This window comes from Eptatretus burgeri, chromosome 5, assembly GCF_056783735.1.
Source record: "Eptatretus burgeri isolate ZD-2024b chromosome 5, Ebu_testis_v1, whole genome shotgun sequence".
Lineage (NCBI taxonomy): Eukaryota > Metazoa > Chordata > Myxini > Myxiniformes > Myxinidae > Eptatretus > Eptatretus burgeri.
This window is the reverse complement of record NC_140965.1, coordinates 50,546,698-50,570,046: the sequence shown is the minus strand read 5'-3', so window position 1 is coordinate 50,570,046 and position 23,349 is coordinate 50,546,698. Positions and strand designations below refer to the sequence as shown.

The 23,349-nt window shown below is 45.3% G+C and overlaps 1 protein-coding gene across 1 annotated transcript in view; it reads right to left on the bottom strand.

The window, feature by feature from the left end:
- Nucleotides 1-22,855, bottom strand: part of TRAF6 (TNF receptor associated factor 6) — a 44,915-nt gene extending 22,060 nt beyond the window's left edge. The window contains exon 1 of the mRNA XM_085881848.1: nucleotides 22,681-22,855. The gene's annotated coding sequence lies outside the window, so the exon portion shown is untranslated. The remainder of the gene's footprint in view (nucleotides 1-22,680) is intronic.
- Between the last annotated feature and the right edge of the window lie 494 nt (nucleotides 22,856-23,349).

Here is a 23,349-nt window from a genome sequence, read left to right as displayed (position 1 = left end):
AAAGTGATATGTTAAATACAGCACTGGAACATGGACAGAGAGCCTGCATACAGTGGTACAGTGAATACAGTGGGGGAACATGTACAGAGAACCTGCATGCAGTGATATGTTAAATACAGTACTGGAACATGTACAGAGAGCCTGCATATAGTGATATGTAAAATACAGTACGAGAACATGTACAGAGAGCCTGCATATAGTGATATGTAAAATACAGTACGAGAACATGTACAGAGAGCCTGCATATAGTGATATGTTAAATACAGTACGAGAACATGTACAGAGAGCCTGCATATAGTGATATGTAAAATACAGTACGAGAACATGTACAGAGAGCCTGCATATAGTGATATGTAAAATACAGTACGAGAACATGTACAGAGAGCCTGCATATAGTGATATGTTAAATACAGTACTGGAACATGTACAGAGAGCCTGCATATAGTGATATGTAAAATACAGTACGAGAACATGTACAGAGAGCCTGCATAAAGTGAAATGTAAAATACAGTACGAGAACATGTACAGAGAGCCTGCATATAGTGATATGTAAAATACAGTACGAGAACATGTACAGAGAGCCTGCATATAGTGATATGTTAAATACAGTACTGGAACATGTACAGAGAGCCTGCATATAGTGATATGTAAAATACAGTACGAGAACATGTACAGAGAGCCTGCATAAAGTGAAATGTAAAATACAGTACGAGAACATGTACAGAGAGCCTGCATGTGGTGAATTGAGGTGAATTGAGGGACATGACGCGGGATCACATGTTGTGCGTCTCGCATATAAGGGGAGGTCTCCGCGGTGCGGGGGGATTGTCCCCGGGGCATTGCCATTTACATTTACATCGGCTGTTCACTTGGTGCTCATTGACTGAAGGTGCTCATTGACTGGTGAGAATGGAGATTATATCGAACTCTGTGCTTACGCGGATTTATTCTGCGATGATTAATTGCACATGTATACGTTACTGCTTATGTACTCCTAGCTGAACCTGTATTCCCCGGTGTGCCCGTAGAAGCGGCTCCAATCAAATGGAATAAAGCCTACACTCTGAAGGTTCTTCTCTCGCTCTCACTTCAATTTATTCCATTTGGTTTTCTCGGCTCTCTCAACCAACGATGGACAAGATCTACAAACCTGAGAGGTTCGACGCAGACCCAAACGCGACTGACGCAGAAATGAAATGGTCGCATTGGTTCTGTTCCTTCTCACACTATCTGACCATCATCGAGGAGGGAGCTGACAAATTTGCCGCTCTCGTGAATCATGTCTCGCCCAGCGTGTACAGGCTCTTCTCGGAGTGCGACACTTACGAAGCAGCGATCGATGTGCTGCAGGCGCTCTACGTGAAGCCCAAGAACGAGGTATACATACGACATCTTCTCAACACACGCAAGCAAGCAGCCGGGGAGACAATCGATCAGTTCCTGCAAGCTCTGAATCAGCTGGGAAAAGACGGCAGCTTCCGGGCCGTAAGCGCCGAGGAACACCGAAAGGAAGCGACACGGGAGGCATTCATCCAAGGACTCAGATCAGCCCACATACGGCAACGCTTACTAGAGAAAGCGCAACCCACTCTTGACAAGGTAGTCGATCAGGCACGAGCGATGGATACGGCTCAGCAGCAATCTGAGTCATTTGGGACACCGATGCTGCTAATGAACGCTGCTACGATGGGAACCCAAGGAACCCCACTGGCACAGACACAGCCAGACATAGGGGATGGAGAAACACCCGAGGAGCCGGATACACAGGCCACGTCAAACTCCTCAGCAACTGCTCCGGTTGGTAAATGCTTCTTTTGTGGGTACAAAAGGCATCCTCGTCAAAAATGTCCCGCCAGAGATGCCACATGCATGAATTGCGACAAGAAAGGGCATTATGCCAGGTTATGTAAATCCACTCTAAGGAGAAATAAACCCACTTCTGCGGCTCTCTACTCGCAAAATAAATTAACTGCAGCCTCCCCGGGGAATCTATCCAAGGCTATCATCAACGTACGAATTAACGGGCATATGGCTGAGGCACTGATTGATACCGGTAGCTCTGAAAGTTTCGTCAACAGCTCGCTAGTAAAGGGCAGGAAATGGATAATCCACCCGACAGACAATACGGTATGCATGGCCGCCACCTCACTACAATCCCGCGTACGGGGGTACTGCAATGTTGAATTGGACGTAAAAGGGTACACGCATCGGGATGTAAGGGTACTGGTGCTTCGTGATTTGTGCGCAGACGTAATTCTGGGTCATAATGTCCTCAAGCAGCACACGAGCGTCGAAATACCCTTTGGAGGAAGCAAGCCTCGTCTAATTTTAAATGCGTTGACCACCGCGGAGGTGACGTCCCCCCAGCTGTTCGCTAACCTGTCGCCGGTCTGCAAACCGATAGCGATCAAATCGCGGCGATATACCACTGCTGACATGAATTTCATCACTTCGGAAACCAAGCGATTACTGGAAGAAGGAATTATAGAACCGAGCGATTCGCCAAGGCGCGCACAGGTGTAAGTAACCAGCAGTCAGAACCATAAGAAACGAATGGTTGTCGATTATTCCCAAACGGTCAATCGCTTTACCCAACTCGATGCCTACCCCCTGCCGCGCATAGACGAGATGGTCGAACGCGTGGCCAATTATAAGGTATTCAGCACCATCGACTTGCGAAGCGCCTATCACCAAATTCCCATCCGAGAGGAAGACAAACCTTACACCGCATTCCAAGCAGGGAGGCGCCTCTACCAGTTCAGAAGGATACCATTCGGTGTCATGAATGGAGTAGCTTGCTTCCAACGAGTTATGGATGACATCATTTCAGATGAAAACCTCAAAGACACTTTTGTTTACGTGGACAATGTCACAGTGTGTGGTAGGGATCAGGGGGAACATGATATGAATCTGGACAGATTCTTGGGCATTGCTAGAAAATATAATCTGACTCTCAACTATGAGAAATGCGTATTCTCGGCAAGGTCAATTGACCTTCTCGGCTACACGATAGCCGACGGCACAATTAAGCCTGATCCTGAACGATTGCGCCCGCTCCGTGAGCTACCACCACCTCAGGACCTGCAGACGATGCGCCGGGTGATCGGCATGTTTGCTTACTATGCGAGATGGATTTCGCAATACTCCGAGAAAATACATCCCCTAGTGCATTGCAAAAACTTTCCACCAGATGCCGCTGTTGTGACAGCTTTCCACAACCTCAAAGACGATATCAGTAATGCCGTGGTTTTATCGATCGATAGCTCGGTGCCCTTCGTGGTGGAAACCGACGCTTCAAATCACGCCATAGCTGCTACGCTTAATCAGTCTGGGAGACCCGTCGCGTTCTTCTCGAGAACTCTCTCTGGAAGCGAGCAGAGACACTCAGCGATAGAGAAGGAAGCGTACGCCATTGTCGAAGCGCTGCGGAAATGGAGACATTATTTACTGGGAAACCACTTCACGCTCGTTACGGACCAACGATCCGTGGCATTCATGTTTGATGGGAAAAATAACGGGAAAATTAAGAATGAAAAAATTATGAGATGGCGGATAGACCTAGCTTGCTACAGTTACGACATTGTTTACCGGCCCGGGAAGGAAAACCCTGCTGCAGATACCTTCTCTCGGGTCTACAGTTCGGCAACATTCAGTCAGGCTTTGCAAGACCTACACGTGTCTCTCTGCCACCCAGGGGTAACCAGAATGGCACATTTCGTGCGCAGACAAAATCTTCCCTATTCTGTTGAAGATATTAAACAAATGAATGCTTCATGCCCTGTTTGTGCTGAACTAAAACCCAGATTCTATGGCGCGGCATCTGGCAGACTGATCAAGGCCACTTCTCCCTTCGAGAGACTAAACATCGACTTCAAAGGGCCCCTGCCGACCGAGACAGACAACAGATACATATTCACCGTTGTTGATGAATATTCAAGGTTCCCTTTCGCATTTCCGTGCTCGGATATGACCTCGGGCACTGTCGTGAGATGTCTCTCTGACCTCTTCGCTATGTTTGGGAAACCTTCGTACATACATTCAGACAGAGGGCCGTGTTTCATGTCAGCCGGGCTAAAACAATTCCTACTAGAGCTCGGCATAGCAACTAGTCGAACGACGGGTTACAACCCGCAGGGTAACGGGCAGGTGGAACGGTATAACGGGGTTATTTGGAAAGCCGTAACTCTGGCGTTGAAATCAAGAGGACTGGGCCCCGAGCGGTGGGAGGTTGCCCTTCCCGACGCTCTGAATTCCATATGCTCTTTGCTCTGCACGTCCACCAATGCAACTCCTCACGACCGAATGTTTACTCCCCAGCGACGTTATGTTGTCAGTCAAACGGTGCCCAACTGGCTGACCCATCCCGGAACAGTGTTCATGAAACGCCCGGTACGACAAAGCAAGTTTGAACCCCTGGTGGAGGGGGTCGAACTCATTGACACTAATCCAGAGTATGCTCATGTCAGGCTCCCGGATGGCAGGGAGACCACTGTGTCGGTTCGCCATTTGGCTCCCTCAGGTACTCCTCCCGCAGGTACACCACCTTCTGGCACTCCTCCTTCTGACATCCCCTCCCCAGGTGTTCCCCCCCCAGGAACTCCACCGGGCGACGGGGCTGCCGCGTTCCACCCGAGAGCGATCGAGGAGTCATCCCCGGCACAAGTCGAGGCTCACCAAGAGGATCGGAAGCCTCCCTCAAGTGAAACTGCCATTTACTCCCGGAGAGGTCGACGAATAAGGCCCCCTCGACGACTCGATCTGTAAAGGGGATTATCGGCATTCTCGCTGCTCATGCTCCTATATGCTCATTATATCATATATCGATGCTCATTACCATGCTCCTACAACTCAAAATAATCACTGTTTGGCATGTATGCTTCTGTAGATCTATTAGTCCGCGTTGCTTGAAATGTATACTCCTATAGTGCTAAAGCAATCATGGTGCGTAAGATGGGCCCCTAGTTGCATTTTAAAGGTGGGGAGAATGTGGTGAATTGAGGTGAATTGAGGGACATGACGCGGGCTCACATGTTGTGCGTCTCGCGTATAAGGGGAGGTCTCCGCGGTGCGGGGGGATTGTCCTCGGGGCATTGCCATTTACATCGGCTGTTCACTTGGTGCTCATTGACTGAAGGTGCTCATTGACTGAAGGTGCTCATTGACTGGTGAGAATGGAGATTATATCGAACTCCGTGCTTACGCGGATTTATTCTGCGATGATTAATTGCACATGTATACGTTACTGCTTATGTACTCCTAGCTGAACCTGTATTCCCCGGTGTGCCCGTAGAAGCGGCTCCAATCAAATGGAATAAAGCCTAAACTCTGAAGGTTCTTCTCTCGCTCTCACTTCACTGCATATGGTGATATGTTAAATACAGAACTGGAACATGTACAGAGAGCCTGCATAAAGTGATATGTAAAATACAGTACTGGAACATGTACAGAGAGCCTGCATACAGTGATATGTTTTTTTTATCCTGGTTTTTAGAATTCTGGTTTTTAGAACCAATAGCTTAAGCGAGAGGCGCTTTTTGAAAGCCCCGGGGTAGTTTAAAGGTTAATGGATAGGGTAGATAGGAAGTGTACCCCTCCGCACCATCCATCGCTTCGCTCTCATTGTGGGCCGCTGGACCCACTTTGGGTAGATCGCTGAACTCCGAGGAGGCCATCTTGAGGCTTGAGTTGGGCCTCGACACAAGACGCCAGCTCTCCCTTATTCCCCTCCGGGAAGGGAACGTAGGGGTTGGGAGTAGGCTAGGAGACGATAGGTTAGCTGAACAGAGACATAAAGGGGGTTAGGGGACGATTTATTGTGGGGAAGAGTAAAAAAAAAAAAACATAAAAACAACAAAAAAAATAAGTTGGGGCTAAATTGGTTTTTGACAAATTAAGGGAGTGGGTATAGACAGTGACAGGCATAGGCGATAGGTGGGAGGGAGACAGGTAGGTAGGTCTTCGCCCGCCTTTCGAGTGGCCAGCACCACCGCACTCCTTCCACCAACCTGCACTGCACGGCGAGAGGCTGGCCAACTTCGTCTGCGGCTGTGCTTCAAGGCCTGTGCCGGTCGGATCGTCCGCCGGCTGTGTTCGCCTGTAGCGGCCCTGTTCTGCCGGCTTTGTATGCCTGTTCACCTTTGCCATGCCATGCCCACTGCCCACATCATCAGTTTGTCCCCGTTCAATTTTGCTTTGCCCCCCCCCCGTTCATTTCCATGTGCGCCAGGATCGTCGTCGCAAGTTGTACGGACTTGTCCTGTTGGCAGCTACAGCACGGGCCTGCAGTGGCGGCCCGTGCGCCGGTTCACAGTTGACTTTTGTTTTTCTGCCTGCAGTGGCGGCCCGTGCGCCGGTTCACCGTTGACTTTTGTTTTTCTGCCTGCAGTGGCGGCCCGTGCGCCGGTTCACCATTGACTTTTGTTTTTCTGCCTGCATAGTCCATTGATCCTGGGCCATAGTTAGTGTAGAATTTGTAAGTAAGATGTACTGTAAATATGAGTGCGCCCCCGGCATGTCTGTCTAGCGCCGGCAATTTTATTTAAGTCGTCCGTATGAGTGGGTTTGTTTAGTTAGTTACTCAGCCCTCAGGTTATTTATTTTGGGGACACGAATACCATGAATGTCGCACTCAGGGATCCGAAGTTAAAACGTACTTGAGGAGAACTACACATGATGGCACACGAGAATTTGACGACTCGGGGCGAATCTGTAAAAAGGGGAGGGGGTAGTGTTACGGCTGTGGAAATTCGCATTACACCATAAAGGGCCCTCAGGTGAGATATCTTCATAGGTACATGTGTAGTTAGCCCAAACCCGTTATATAGAGGGAATTTATGTGATCCATCCGGGCTGCGATGCTTTGAGTGAGACATTTTTCTGTTCTATCTTTTATTTCAAACACACAACATTTCAACAACCACGCCATCCCCATCACAGCGCCAACCACACTGCAACCACGCCACCTCCACCATCTACGCTACTACATCTTCGCCACGACGTCCGCTTCCGAATGGCAAACAAAGGCTCCGCCTGTTGGCATGTTTCCCCGCCTGTTTCTCCCGTTTGACTTCCCCGCGCTTTGGAGTGGAGGAGGGGCGATGCAGGTCAAAGGTCAGAGGTCATGTGAAGGAGGGGTCTCATTTTCGGGGAATAATTCTCTGGCCCAGAGCCAAAAACTGACTCCCCCGGCCCCAGCACAGAGCGGGGTGGAGGGAAAGCGTGAGGGAACGCCCTTTTCGGGAACCCTCTCGAAGGAAGGTGGAGCCGAGAACGGGGCGGGGTGAAGGGCGGAGCCCCACGCGATAAAAGACGGACAAGGGCGGGTCGCCTCTTCCTCTTGCGCCACTTCCTCTTCCTCTTGAGCCGCTTCCTCTTGCACGCTTCCTCTTCCGCCTCTTCCTCTTCGTCTTGGCTGGTGGTCTGGTTGGTCTTCGGTTGGTTTTTGTGGAGAGTTGGTCTTCGGGAAGAGGTCCTGCGCCCGCGCCTTGGCGAGCGGCCGTGTCACGAAGGCATGGACGGGACCTACGCGTCTGGACGGGGAGTGCCGGAGAGGATTCGCCGGCCGCGAGAGAGAGGTCGGGGCCAGGCGCGACCACGCTAACGGTTGCGGGAGAGGGACTCACCAGCCATAAAAGGGAAGTCGCGACTTCTTTCTTTCTTTTCTTTGGGGTTTTTGTGCAAATGTCTGTGGGTGGCGCCAGTCTGGCTCAAGTAGTATTGTTTTAAGTGTTGCCGTGTGTACGTGTATAGTCGGTTGTAGCTCTGCATTTGCTTCGATTGTTTTAACTGTTTTATGTGCATTTTGACTGTATGGCTGTGGATACGTGCTTGTCTGTGTGTGTGAATAAAATTGCTTGCTTGTTGAACTGTTCCCGCTCTGCTTCGTCTCTTTTCCTTTTTTAATGACCCTCCATCTTGCATCACGTAAGGGGTTCGTAGTGGGTGCAACATCCCGGTAATTAATCTGAACCGTCCAGGTCGACGATAACACCGCTCGGTTATCCCGATAGTACGGAACGGGCCGCCCAAGCGGCTCGTGTCCGGAGTCGACCTGCGGCAAGGTACGATCGCCCGGTTTACCATCCGCATGGGTACTTAGGTAGGTCGAGTTTGGCGAACAACCCTATCCGACGCGGGTGGCCGATTGGCACGATTGTGGTGAGGTCGAAAGGCCCACCCGTGACGAGCTCCTGGCGTTGGTCCGAGAGGGTCACGACAGAATTGTCCGTCCGGTGGGCACGTGCCGCGATTCGAGTTACGTGGCCGTTCGCACGCTGGCGGGCGCGAATTCGCAACAATATCTTAAATACAGCACTGGAACATGTACAGAGAGCCTGCATATAGTGATAAGTTAAATACAGTACTGGAACATGTACAGAGAGCCTGCATACAGTGATATGTTAAATACAGTAATATAACATGTACAGAGAGCCTGCATGGAGTAATATGTTAAATACCGTACTGCAACATGTGCAGAGAGCCTGCATGGAGCGATATGTTAAATACCGTATTGGAACATGTACAGACAACCTGCATATAGTGATGTGTTAAATACAGTACTGGAAAATGTACAGAGAGCCTGCATACGGTGATATGTTAAATACAGTACTGGAACATGTACAGAGAGCCTGCATATAGTGATATGTTAAATACAGTTCTGGAAGATGTACAGAGAGCCTGCATTTAGTGATATGTTAAATACAGTACTGGAACATGTACAGAGAGCCTACATACAGTGATTTGTTAAATACAGTACTGGAACATGTACAGAGAGCCTGCATACAGTGATATGTTAAATACAGTAATATAACATGTACAGAGAGCCTGCATGGAGTAATATGTTAAATACCGTACTGGAACATGTGCAGAGAGCCTGCATGGAGCGATATGTTAAATACCGTATTGGAACATGTACAGACAACCTGCATATAGTGATGTGTTAAATACAGTACTGGAAAATGTACAGAGAGCCTGCATACGGTGATATGTTAAATACAGTACTGGAACATGTACAGAGAGCCTGCATACAGTGATATGTTAAATACAGAAATATAACGTGTATAGAGAGCCTGCATGGAGTAATATGTTAAATACCGTACTGGAACATGTGCAGAGAGCCTGCATGGAGCGATATGTTAAATACCGTATTGGAACATGTACAGACAACCTGCATATAGTGATGTGTTAAATACAGTACTGGAAAATGTACAGAGAGCCTGCATACGGTGATATGTTAAATACAGTTCTGGAATATGTACAAAGAGCCTGCATGGAGTGATATGTCAAATACAGTACTGGAACATGTACAGAGAGCCTGCATATAGTGATATGTTAAATACAGTTCTGGAAGATGTACAGAGAGCCTGCGTTTAGTGATATGTTAAATACAGTACTGGAACATGTACAGAGAGCCTACATACAGTGATTTGTTAAATACAGTACTGGACATGTACAGAGAGCCTGCATACAGTGATATGTTAAATACAGTAATATAACATGTACAGAGAGCCTGCATGGAGTAATATGTTAAATACCGTACTGGAACATGTACAGAGAGCCTACATACAGTGATTTGTTAAATACAGTACTGGAACATGTACAGAGAGCCTACATACAGTGATTTGTTAAATACAGTACTGGAACATGTACAGAGAGCCTGCATACAGTGATATGTTAAATACAGTAATATAACATGTGCAGAGAGCCTGCATGGAGCGATATGTTAAATACCGTATTGGAACATGTACAGACAACCTGCATATAGTGATGTGTTAAATACAGTACTGGAAAATGTACAGAGAGCCTGCATATAGTGATATGTTAAATACAGTACTGGAACATGTACAGAGAGCCTGCATATAGTGATATGTTAAATACAGTTCTGGAACATGTACAGAGAGCCTGCATACAGTGATGTGTTAAATACAGTACAGAGAGCCTGCATATAGTGATATGTTAAATACAGTACTGGAATATGTGCAGAGAGCCTGCATACAGTGATATGTAAAATAAAGTGTAGAACATATACAGAGAGCCCGCATAGAGTGTTATGTTAAATACAGTACTGGAACATTTCCAGAGAGCCCGCATTCAGTGATATGTTAAATACAGTACTGGAATATGTGCAGAGAGCCTGCATACAGCGATATGTAAAATAAAGTGTAGAATATGTACAGAGAGCCTGCATACAGTGATATGTTAAATACAGCACTGGAATATGTACAGAGAGCCTGCATGGAGTGATATGTCAAATACAGTACTGGAATATGTACAGAGAGCCTGCATGGAGTGATATGTCAAATACAGTATTGGAACATGTACAGAGCCTGCATACAGTGATATGTTAAATACAGTACTGGAATATGTGCAGAGAGCCTGCATACAGCGATATGTAAAATAAAGTGTAGAATATGTACAGAGAGCCTGCATACAGTGATATGTTAAATACAGCACTGGAATATGTACAGAGAGCCTGCATGGAGTGATATGTCAAATACAGTACTGGAATATGTACAGAGAGCCTGCATGGAGTGATATGTCAAATACAGTATTGGAACATGTACAGAGCCTGCATACAGTGATATGTTAAATACAGTACGAGAACATGTACAGAGAGCCTGCATACAGTGATATGTTAAATACAGTACGAGAACATGTACAGAGAGCCTGCATACAGTGATATGTCAAATATAGTACTGGAACATGTACACAGAGCCTGCATACAGTGATTTGTTAAATACAGGACTGGAACATGTACAGAGAGCCTGCATGGAGTGGTATGTTAAATACAGTCCTGGAACATGTACAGAGAGCCTGCATGGAGTGGTACGGAGAATACAGTACTGGAACATGTCCAGAAAGCCTGCATATAGTGATATGTTAAATACAGTACTGGAATATGTGCAGAGAGCCTGCATACAGTGATATGTAAAATAAAGTGTAGAACATATACAGAGAGCCCGCATAGAGTGTTATGTTAAATACAGTACTGGAACATTTCCAGAGAGCCTGCATTCAGTGATATGTTAAATACAGTACTGGAATATGTGCAGAGAGCCTGCATACAGCGATATGTAAAATAAAGTGTAGAACATGTACAGAGAGCCTGCATACAGTGATATGTTAAATACAGCACTGGAATATGTACAGAGAGCCTGCATGGAGTGATATGTCAAATACAGTACTGGAATATGTACAGAGCCTGCATGGAGTGATATGTCAAATACAGTATTGGAACATGTACAGAGCCTGCATACAGTGATATGTTAAATACAGTACGAGAACATGTACAGAGAGCCTGCATACAGTGATATGTTAAATACAGTACGAGAACATGTACAGAGAGCCTGCATACAGTGATATGTCAAATATAGTACTGGAACATGTACACAGAGCCTGCATACAGTGATTTGTTAAATACAGGACTGGAACATGTACAGAGAGCCTGCATGGAGTGGTATGTTAAATACAGTCCTGGAACATGTACAGAGAGCCTGCATGGAGTGGTACGGAGAATACAGTACTGGAACATGTACAGAAAGCCTGCATGAAGTGGTATGGAGAATACAGTACTGGAACATGTCCAGAAAGCCTGCATACAGTGATATGCTGAATACAGTACTGGAACATGTACAGAGAGCCTGCATGGAGTGGGATGTTAAATACAGTACTGGAACATGTACAGAGAGCCTGCATGGAGTGGTGTGTTAAATACAGTCCTGGAACATGTACAGAGAGCCTGCATGGAGTGGTACGGAGAATACAGTACTGTAACATGTACAGAGAGCCTGCATGGAGTGGTATGTTAAATACAGTACTGGAACATGTGCAGAGAGCCTGCATGGCGTGGTACGGAGAATACAGTTCTGGAACATGTACAGAAGGCCTGCATGGAGTGATATGCTAAATACAGTACTGTAACATGTACAGAGAGCCTGCATGGAGTGGTATGTTAAATACAGTACTGGAACATGTGCAGAGAGCCTGCATGGAGTGGTATGGAGAATACAGTACTGGAACATGTGCAGAGCCTGCATGGAGTGGTATGTTAAATACAGTACTGTAACATGTACAGAGAGCCTGCATGGAGTGGTATGTTAAATACAGTACTGGAACATGTGCAGAGAGCCTGCATGGCGTGGTACGGAGAATACAGTTCTGGAACATGTACAGAAGGCCTGCATGGAGTGATATGCTAAATACAGTACTGTAACATGTACAGAGAGCCTGCATGGAGTGGTATGTTAAATACAGCACTGGAACATGTACAGAGAGCCTGTATGGAGTGGTACGGAGAATACAGTTCTAGAACATGTACAGAAGGCCTGCATGGAGTGATATGCTAAATACAGCACTGTAACATGTACAGAGAGCCTGCATGGAGTGGTATGTTAAATACAGTACTGGAACATGTGCAGAGAGCCTGCATGGAGTGGTATGGAGAATACAGTACTGGAACATGTGCAGAGCCTGCATGGAGTGGTATGTTAAATACAGTACTGTAACATGTACAGAGAGCCTGCATGGAGTGGTATGTTAAATACAGTACTGGAACATGTGCAGAGGGCCTGCATGGCGTGGTACGGAGAATACAGTTCTGGAACATGTACAGAAGGCCTGCATGGAGTGATATGCTAAATACAGTACTGTAACATGTACAGAGAGCCTGCATGGAGTGGTATGTTAAATACAGCACTGGAACATGTACAGAGAGCCTGTATGGAGTGGTACGGAGAATACAGTTCTAGAACATGTACAGAAGGCCTGCATGGAGTGATATGCTAAATACAGTACTGTAACATGTACAGAGAGCCTGCATGGAGTGGTATGTTAAATACAGTACTGGAACATGTGCAGAGAGCCTGCATGGAGTGGTATGGAGAATACAGTACTGGAACATGTATAGAGAGCCTGCATGGAGTGGTACGGAGAATACAGTACTGGAACATGTACAGAAAGCCTGCATGGAGTGGTACGGAGAATACAGTACTGGAACATGTCCAGAAAGCCTGCATACAGTGATATGCTGAATACAGTACTGGAACGCCTCCAGAGAGCCTGTATGGAGTGGTATGTTAAATAGAGTACTGGAACATGTGCAGGGAGCCTGCATGGAGTGGTATGTTAAATACAGTTCTGGAACATGTCCAGAGAGCCTGCATGGAGTGGTGTGTTAAATACAGTACGAGAACATGTGCAGAGAGCCTGCATGGAGTGGTACGGAGAATACAGTGCTGGAACATGTATAGAGAGCCTGCATGGAGTGGTACGGAGAATACAGTACTGGAACATCTCCAGAGAGCCTGCATGGCGTGGTATGTTAAATACAGTCCTGGAACATGTACAGAGAGCCTGCATGGAGTGGTATGGAGAATACAGTACTGGAACATGCATAGAGAGCCTGCATGGAGTGGTACGGAGAATACAGTACTGGAACATGTACAGAAAGCCTGCATACAGTGATATGCTGAATACAGTACTGGAACATCTCCAGAGAGCCTGTATGGAGTGGTATGTTAAATACAGTTCTGGAACATGTCCAGAGAGCCTGCATGGAGTGGTGTGTTAAATACAGTAAGAGAACATGTGCAGAGAGCCTGCATGGAGTGGTACGGAGAATACAGTACTGGAACATGTATAGAGCCTGCATGGAGTGGTACGGAGAATACAGTACTGGAACATGTACAGAAAGCCTGCATGGAGTGGTGTGGAGAATACATTACTGGAACATCTCCAGAGAGCCTGCATGGAGTGGTATGAAGAATAAAGTACTGGAACATGTACAGAGACCCTGCATATACTATGGTATGGAGAATACAGTACTGCAACATGTACAGAGAGCCTGCATATACTATGGTCTGGGGAATACAGTATGGAACATGTTCAGAGAGCCTGCATATACTATGGAGAATACAGTATGGGAACATGCACAGAGAGCCTGCATATAGTGATATGTTAAATACAGTACTGGAACATGTACATAGAGCCTGCACACAGTGATATGTTAAATACAGTGCTGGAACATGTACACAGAGCCTGCATACAGTGATTTGTTAAATACAGGACTGGAACATGTACAGAGACCCTGCATATACTATGGTATGGAGAAAACAGTACTGCAACATGTACAGAGATCCTGCATCTACTATGGTCTGGTGAATACAGTACTGGAACATGTACAGAGAGCCTGCATACAGTGATATGTTAAATACAGTACTGGAACATGTACAGAGAGCCTGCATACAGTGATATGTTAAATTCAGTACTGGAGCATGTACAGAGAGCTTGCATACACTGATATGTTAAATACAGTATTGGAACATGCACAGAGAGCTTGCATATGGTGATGTGTTAAATACAGTACTGGAACATGTACAGAGAGCCTGCATGGAGTGATATGTTAAATGCAGTACTGGAACATGTACAGAGAGCTTGCATGGAGTGATATGTTAAATACAGTACTGGAACATGTACAGAGAGCCTGCATGGAGTGATATGTTAAATACAGTAATGGAACATGTAAAGAAAGCCTGCATATAGTGATATGTTAAATACCGTACTGCAACATGTGCAGAGAGCCTGCATGGAGCGATATGTTAAATACCGTATTGGAACATGTACAGACAACCTGCATATAGTGATGTGTTAAATACAGTACTGGAAAATGTACAGAGAGCCTGCATACGGTGATATGTTAAATACAGTACTGGAACATGTACAGAGAGCCTGCATATAGTGATGTGTTAAATACAGTTCTGGAAGATGTACAGAGAGCCTGCATTTAGTGATATGTTAAATACGGTACTGGAACATGTACAGAGAGCCTACATACAGTGATTTGTTAAATACAGTACTGGAACATGTACAGAGAGCCTACATACAGTGATTTGTTAAATACAGTACTGGAACATGTACAGAGAGCCTGCATACAGTGATATGTTAAATACAGTAATATAACATGTGCAGAGAGCCTGCATGGAGCGATATGTTAAATACCGTATTGGAACATGTACAGACAACCTGCATATAGTGATGTGTTAAATACAGTACTGGAAAATGTACAGAGAGCCTGCATACGGTGATATGTTAAATACAGTTCTGGAATATGTACAGAGAGCCTGCATGGAGTGATATGTCAAATACAGTATTGGAACATGTACAGACAACCTGCATATAGTGATGTGTTAAATACAGTACTGGAAAATGTACAGAGAGCCTGCATAAGGTGATATGTTAAATACAGTACTGGAACATGTACAGAGAGCCTGCATATAGTGATATGTTAAATACAGTTCTGGAAGATGTACAGAGAGCCTGCATTTAGTGATATGTTATGGAGTGGTATGGAGAATACATTACTGGAACATCTCCAGAGAGCCTGCATGGAGTGGTATGAAGAATAAAGTACTGGAACATGTACAGAGACCCTGCATATACTATGGTATGGAGAATACAGTACTGCAACATGTACAGAGAGCCTGCATATACTATGGTCTGGGGAATACAGTATGGAACATGTTCAGAGAGCCTGCATATACTATGGAGAATACAGTGTGGGAACATGCACAGAGAGCCTGCATATAGTGATATGTTAAATACAGTACTGGAACATGTACATAGAGCCTGCACACAGTGATTTGTTAAATACAGGACTGGAACATGTACAGAGACCCTGCATATACTATGGTATGGAGAAAACAGTACTGCAACATGTACAGAGACCCTGCATCTACTATGGTCTGGTGAATACAGTACTGGAACATGTACAGAGAGCCTGCATACAGTGATATGTTAAATTCAGTACTGGAGCATGTACAGAGAGCTTGCATACACTGATATGTTAAATACAGTATTGGAACATGCACAGAGAGCTTGCATGTTAAATACAGTACTGGAACATGTGCAGAGAGCCTGCCTGGCGTGGTACGGAGAATACAGTTCTGGAACATGTACAGAAGGCCTACATGGAGTGATATGCTAAATACAGTACTGTAACATGTACAGAGAGCCTGCATGGAGTGGTATGTTAAATACAGCACTGGAACATGTACAGAGAGCCTGTATGGAGTGGTACGGAGAATACAGTTCTAGAACATGTACAGAAGGCCTGCATGGAGTGATATGCTAAATACAGTACTGTAACATGTACAGAGAGCCTGCATGGAGTGGTATGTTAAATACAGTACTGGAACATGTGCAGAGCCTGCATGGAGTGGTATGTTAAATACAGTACTGTAACATGTACAGAGAGCCTGCATGGAGTGGTATGTTAAATACAGTACTGGAACATGTGCAGAGCCTGCATGGAGTGGTATGTTAAATACAGTACTGGAACATGTGCAGAGCCTGCATGGAGTGGTATGTTAAATACAGTACTGTAACATGTACAGAGAGCCTGCATGGAGTGGTATGTTAAATACAGTACTGGAACATGTGCAGAGAGCCTGCATGGCGTGGTACGGAGAATACAGTTCTGGAACATGTACAGAAGGCCTGCATGGAGTGATATGCTAAATACAGTACTGTAACATGTACAGAGAGCCTGCATGGAGTGGTATGTTAAATACAGTACTGGAACATGTGCAGAGAGCCTGCATGGAGTGGTATGGAGAATACAGTACTGGAACATGTGCAGAGCCTGCATGGAGTGGTATGTTAAATACAGTACTGTAACATGTACAGAGAGCCTGCATGGAGTGGTATGTTAAATACAGTACTGGAACATGTGCAGAGAGCCTGCATGGCGTGGTACGGAGAATACAGTTCTGGAACATGTACAGAAGGCCTGCATGGAGTGATATGCTAAATACAGTACTGTAACATGTACAGAGAGCCTGCATGGAGTGGTATGTTAAATACAGCACTGGAACATGTACAGAGAGCCTGTATGGAGTGGTACGGAGAATACAGTTCTAGAACATGTACAGAAGGCCTGCATGGAGTGATATGCTAAATACAGCACTGTAACATGTACAGAGAGCCTGCATGGAGTGGTATGTTAAATACAGTACTGGAACATGTGCAGAGAGCCTGCATGGAGTGGTATGGAGAATACAGTACTGGAACATGTGCAGAGCCTGCATGGAGTGGTATGTTAAATACAGTACTGTAACATGTACAGAGAGCCTGCATGGAGTGGTATGTTAAATACAGTACTGGAACATGTGCAGAGAGCCTGCATGGCGTGGTACGGAGAATACAGTTCTGGAACATGTACAGAAGGCCTGCATGGAGTGATATGCTAAATACAGTACTGTAACATGTACAGAGAGCCTGCATGGAGTGGTATGTTAAATACAGCACTGGAACATGTACAGAGAGCCTGTATGGAGTGGTACGGAGAATACAGTTCTAGAACATGTACAGAAGGCCTGCATGGAGTGATATGCTAAATACAGTACTGTAACATGTACAGAGAGCCTGCATGGAGTGGTATGTTAAATACAGTACTGGAACATGTGCAGAGAGCCTGCATGGAGTGGTATGGAGAATACAGTACTGGAACATGTATAGAGAGCCTGCATGGAGTGGTACGGAGAATACAGTACTGGAACATGTACAGAAAGCCTGCATGGAGTGGTACGGAGAATACAGTACTGGAACATGTCCAGAAAGCCTGCATACAGTGATATGCTGAATACAGTACTGGAACACCTCCAGAGAGCCTGTATGGAGTGGTATGTTAAATAGAGTACTGGAACATGTGCAGGGAGCCTGCATGGAGTGGTATGTTAAATACAGTTCTGGAACATGTCCAGAGAGCCTGCATGGAGTGGTGTGTTAAATACAGTACGAGAACATGTGCAGAGAGCCTGCATGGAGTGGTACGGAGAATACAGTGCTGGAACATGTATAGAGAGCCTGCATGGAGTGGTACGGAGAATACAGTACTGGAACATCTCCAGAGAGCCTGTATGGAGTGGTATGTTAAATAGAGTACTGGAACATGTGCAGGGAGCCTGCATGGAGTGGTATGTTAAATACAGTACTGGAGCATGTACAGAGAGCTTGCATACACTGATATGTTAAATACAGTATTGGAACATGCACAGAGAGCTTGCATATGGTGATGTGTTAAATACAGTACTGGAACATGTACAGAGAGCCTGCATGGAGTGATATGTTAAATGCAGTACTGGAACATGTACAGAGAGCTTGCATGGAGTGATATGTTAAATACAGTACTGGAACATGTACAGAGAGCCTGCATGGAGTGATATGTTAAATACAGTAATGGAACATGTAAAGAAAGCCTGCATATAGTGATATGTTAAATACCGTACTGCAACATGTGCAGAGAGCCTGCATGGAGCGATATGTTAAATACCGTATTGGAACATGTACAGACAACCTGCATATAGTGATGTGTTAAATACAGTACTGGAAAATGTACAGAGAGCCTGCATACGGTGATATGTTAAATACAGTACTGGAACATGTACAGAGAGCCTGCATATAGTGATGTGTTAAATACAGTTCTGGAAGATGTACAGAGAGCCTGCATTTAGTGATATGTTAAATACGGTACTGGAACATGTACAGAGAGCCTACATACAGTGATTTGTTAAATACAGTACTGGAACATGTACAGAGAGCCTACATACAGTGATTTGTTAAATACAGTACTGGAACATGTACAGAGAGCCTGCATACAGTGATATGTTAAATACAGTAATATAACATGTGCAGAGAGCCTGCATGGAGCGATATGTTAAATACCGTATTGGAACATGTACAGACAACCTGCATATAGTGATGTGTTAAATACAGTACTGGAAAATGTACAGAGAGCCTGCATACGGTGATATGTTAAATACAGTTCTGGAATATGTACAGAGAGCCTGCATGGAGTGATATGTCAAATACAGTATTGGAACATGTACAGACAACCTGCATATAGTGATGTGTTAAATACAGTACTGGAAAATGTACAGAGAGCCTGCATAAGGTGATATGTTAAATACAGTACTGGAACATGTACAGAGAGCCTGCATATAGTGATATGTTAAATACAGTTCTGGAAGATGTACAGAGAGCCTGCATTTAGTGATATGTTATGGAGTGGTATGGAGAATACATTACTGGAACATCTCCAGAGAGCCTGCATGGAGTGGTATGAAGAATAAAGTACTGGAACATGTACAGAGACCCTGCATATACTATGGTATGGAGAATACAGTACTGCAACATGTACAGAGAGCCTGCATATACTATGGTCTGGGGAATACAGTATGGAACATGTTCAGAGAGCCTGCATATACTATGGAGAATACAGTGTGGGAACATGCACAGAGAGCCTGCATATAGTGATATGTTAAATACAGTACTGGAACATGTACATAGAGCCTGCACACAGTGATTTGTTAAATACAGGACTGGAACATGTACAGAGACCCTGCATATACTATGGTATGGAGAAAACAGTACTGCAACATGTACAGAGACCCTGCATCTACTATGGTCTGGTGAATACAGTACTGGAACATGTACAGAGAGCCTGCATACAGTGATATGTTAAATTCAGTACTGGAGCATGTACAGAGAGCTTGCATACACTGATATGTTAAATACAGTATTGGAACATGCACAGAGAGCTTGCATGTTAAATACAGTACTGGAACATGTGCAGAGAGCCTGCCTGGCGTGGTACGGAGAATACAGTTCTGGAACATGTACAGAAGGCCTACATGGAGTGATATGCTAAATACAGTACTGTAACATGTACAGAGAGCCTGCATGGAGTGGTATGTTAAATACAGCACTGGAACATGTACAGAGAGCCTGTATGGAGTGGTACGGAGAATACAGTTCTAGAACATGTACAGAAGGCCTGCATGGAGTGATATGCTAAATACAGTACTGTAACATGTACAGAGAGCCTGCATGGAGTGGTATGTTAAATACAGTACTGGAACATGTGCAGAGCCTGCATGGAGTGGTATGTTAAATACAGTACTGTAACATGTACAGAGAGCCTGCATGGAGTGGTATGTTAAATACAGTACTGGAACATGTGCAGAGCCTGCATGGAGTGGTATGTTAAATACAGTACTGGAACATGTGCAGAGCCTGCATGGAGTGGTATGTTAAATACAGTACTGTAACATGTACAGAGAGCCTGCATGGAGTGGTATGTTAAATACAGTACTGGAACATGTGCAGAGAGCCTGCATGGCGTGGTACGGAGAATACAGTTCTGGAACATGTACAGAAGGCCTGCATGGAGTGATATGCTAAATACAGTACTGTAACATGTACAGAGAGCCTGCATGGAGTGGTATGTTAAATACAGTACTGGAACATGTGCAGAGAGCCTGCATGGAGTGGTATGGAGAATACAGTACTGGAACATGTGCAGAGCCTGCATGGAGTGGTATGTTAAATACAGTACTGTAACATGTACAGAGAGCCTGCATGGAGTGGTATGTTAAATACAGTACTGGAACATGTGCAGAGAGCCTGCATGGCGTGGTACGGAGAATACAGTTCTGGAACATGTACAGAAGGCCTGCATGGAGTGATATGCTAAATACAGTACTGTAACATGTACAGAGAGCCTGCATGGAGTGGTATGTTAAATACAGTACTGGAACATGTGCAGAGAGCCTGCATGGAGTGGTATGGAGAATACAGTACTGGAACATGTGCAGAGCCTGCATGGAGTGGTATGTTAAATACAGTACTGTAACATGTACAGAGAGCCTGCATGGAGTGGTATGTTAAATACAGTACTGGAACATGTGCAGAGAGCCTGCATGGCGTGGTACGGAGAATACAGTTCTGGAACATGTACAGAAGGCCTGCATGGAGTGATATGCTAAATACAGTACTGTAACATGTACAGAGAGCCTGCATGGAGTGGTATGTTAAATACAGCACTGGAACATGTACAGAGAGCCTGTATGGAGTGGTACGGAGAATACAGTTCTAGAACATGTACAGAAGGCCTGCATGGAGTGATATGCTAAATACAGCACTGTAACATGTACAGAGAGCCTGCATGGAGTGGTATGTTAAATACAGTACTGGAACATGTGCAGAGAGCCTGCATGGAGTGGTATGGAGAATACAGTATTGGAACATGTGCAGAGCCTGCATGGAGTGGTATGTTAAATACAGTACTGTAACATGTACAGAGAGCCTGCATGGAGTGGTATGTTAAATACAGTACTGGAACATGTGCAGAGAGCCTGCATGGCGTGGTACGGAGAATACAGTTCTGGAACATGTACAGAAGGCCTGCATGGAGTGATATGCTAAATACAGTACTGTAACATGTACAGAGAGCCTGCATGGAGTGGTATGTTAAATACAGCACTGGAACATGTACAGAGAGCCTGTATGGAGTGGTACGGAGAATACAGTTCTAGAACATGTACAGAAGGCCTGCATGGAGTGATATGCTAAATACAGTACTGTAACATGTACAGAGAGCCTGCATGGAGTGGTATGTTAAATACAGTACTGGAACATGTGCAGAGAGCCTGCATGGAGTGGTATGGAGAATACAGTACTGGAACATGTATAGAGAGCCTGCATGGAGTGGTACGGAGAATACAGTACTGGAACATGTACAGAAAGCCTGCATGGAGTGGTACGGAGAATACAGTACTGGAACATGTCCAGAAAGCCTGCATACAGTGATATGCTGAATACAGTACTGGAACACCTCCAGAGAGCCTGTATGGAGTGGTATGTTAAATAGAGTACTGGAGCATGTGCAGGGAGCCTGCATGGAGTGGTATGTTAAATACAGTTCTGGAACATGTCCAGAGAGCCTGCATGGAGTGGTGTGTTAAATACAGTACGAGAACATGTGCAGAGAGCCTGCATGGAGTGGTACGGAGAATACAGTGCTGGAACATGTATAGAGAGCCTGCATGGAGTGGTACGGAGAATACAGTACTGGAACATCTCCAGAGAGCCTGCATGGAGTGGTATGTTAAATACAGTTCTGGAACATCTCCAGAGAGCCTGCATGGAGTGGTATGTTAAATACAGTTCTGGAACATGTCCAGAGAGCCTGCATGGAGTGGTGTGTTAAATACAGTACTGGAACATGTGCAGGGAGCCTGCATGGAGTGGTTCGGAGAATACAGTACTGGAACATGTACAGAGAGCATGCATGGAGTGGTATGTTAAATACAGTCCTGGAACATGTACAGAGAGCCTGCATGGAGTGGTATGTTAAATACAGTCCTGGAACATGTACAGAGAGCCTGCATGGAGTGGTATGTTAAATACAGTACTAGAACATGTACAGAGAGCATGCATGGAGTGGTATGTTAAATACAGTACTAGAACATGTACAGAGAGCCTGCATGGAGTGGTATGTTAAATACAGTTCTGGAACATGTACAGAAAGCCTGCATACACTGATATGTTAAATACATGACTGGAACATGTACAGAGACCCTGCATTTACTGTGGTATGGGGAATACAGTGCTGCACCACATATAGAAATCCTTTGTATATGGTTCAGTGAATACAGTGCTGTCCTGCATCAATAACCAAAGTATATAGTGGGATGGTGAATACATTACTCTACCACGTACAGAGAGCAATGGTATACAGTGGTAAGGTGAATACAGTGCGGTGCTTCGTACAGAGCCTGAACTCGCCGAAAGAAATGAAGCGATGAACCCGCTTAATACGTCAAACTTCAACCCATGTACAAGCACCTGAATGTGGTGAGTTGGCCGAAGTCAAACGCGAACCTGGTGCAGCATTACGAGTGGACCGAGTCCCCTTTCATGGTGTCACAAGGCGTTCCTTCCGTCAGAGCGCACAAGCCCCGCCCACATGAACGTCATATTCCATTTTGCTTCCTTGTTTGGGCCTACTCTCCCTCTTCCTCTTCCTCTTCCTCTTCCTCTTCCTCTCCCTCTCCCTCTCCCTCTCCCTCTCCCTCTCCCTCTCCCTCTCCCTCTCCCTCTTCCTCTTCCTCTTCCTCTCCCTCTTCCTCTCCCTCTCCCTCTCCCTCTCCCTCTCCCTCTCCCTCTCCCTCTCCCTCTTCAATACGCATGTGCAGAGTGTGGATGTCTTCTTTTACACGAGTCATAGTTATCCTCCTTTGCTGACGCTTGTACACAATTTAGTTTTTGTTCATATTTTTGAACATTATTATCGGAAAATGATCATATTTGTTTAAAAGAAAATTTTATGGCACACCAGATCCAAACAATTCCCGGTACTTGTTGAAGTGACGAAGTGCGTTGCCTTGGATACTTCAATTGAGGGAAAACGGTGAAACCAACTGTCCCATGTCTAATACACCATCTAATCACAGGGAACTTCGCCAGCTTCCTGACTCGTTCCTCCACCTCAAACGAAAATGCAAGCAACGAGTT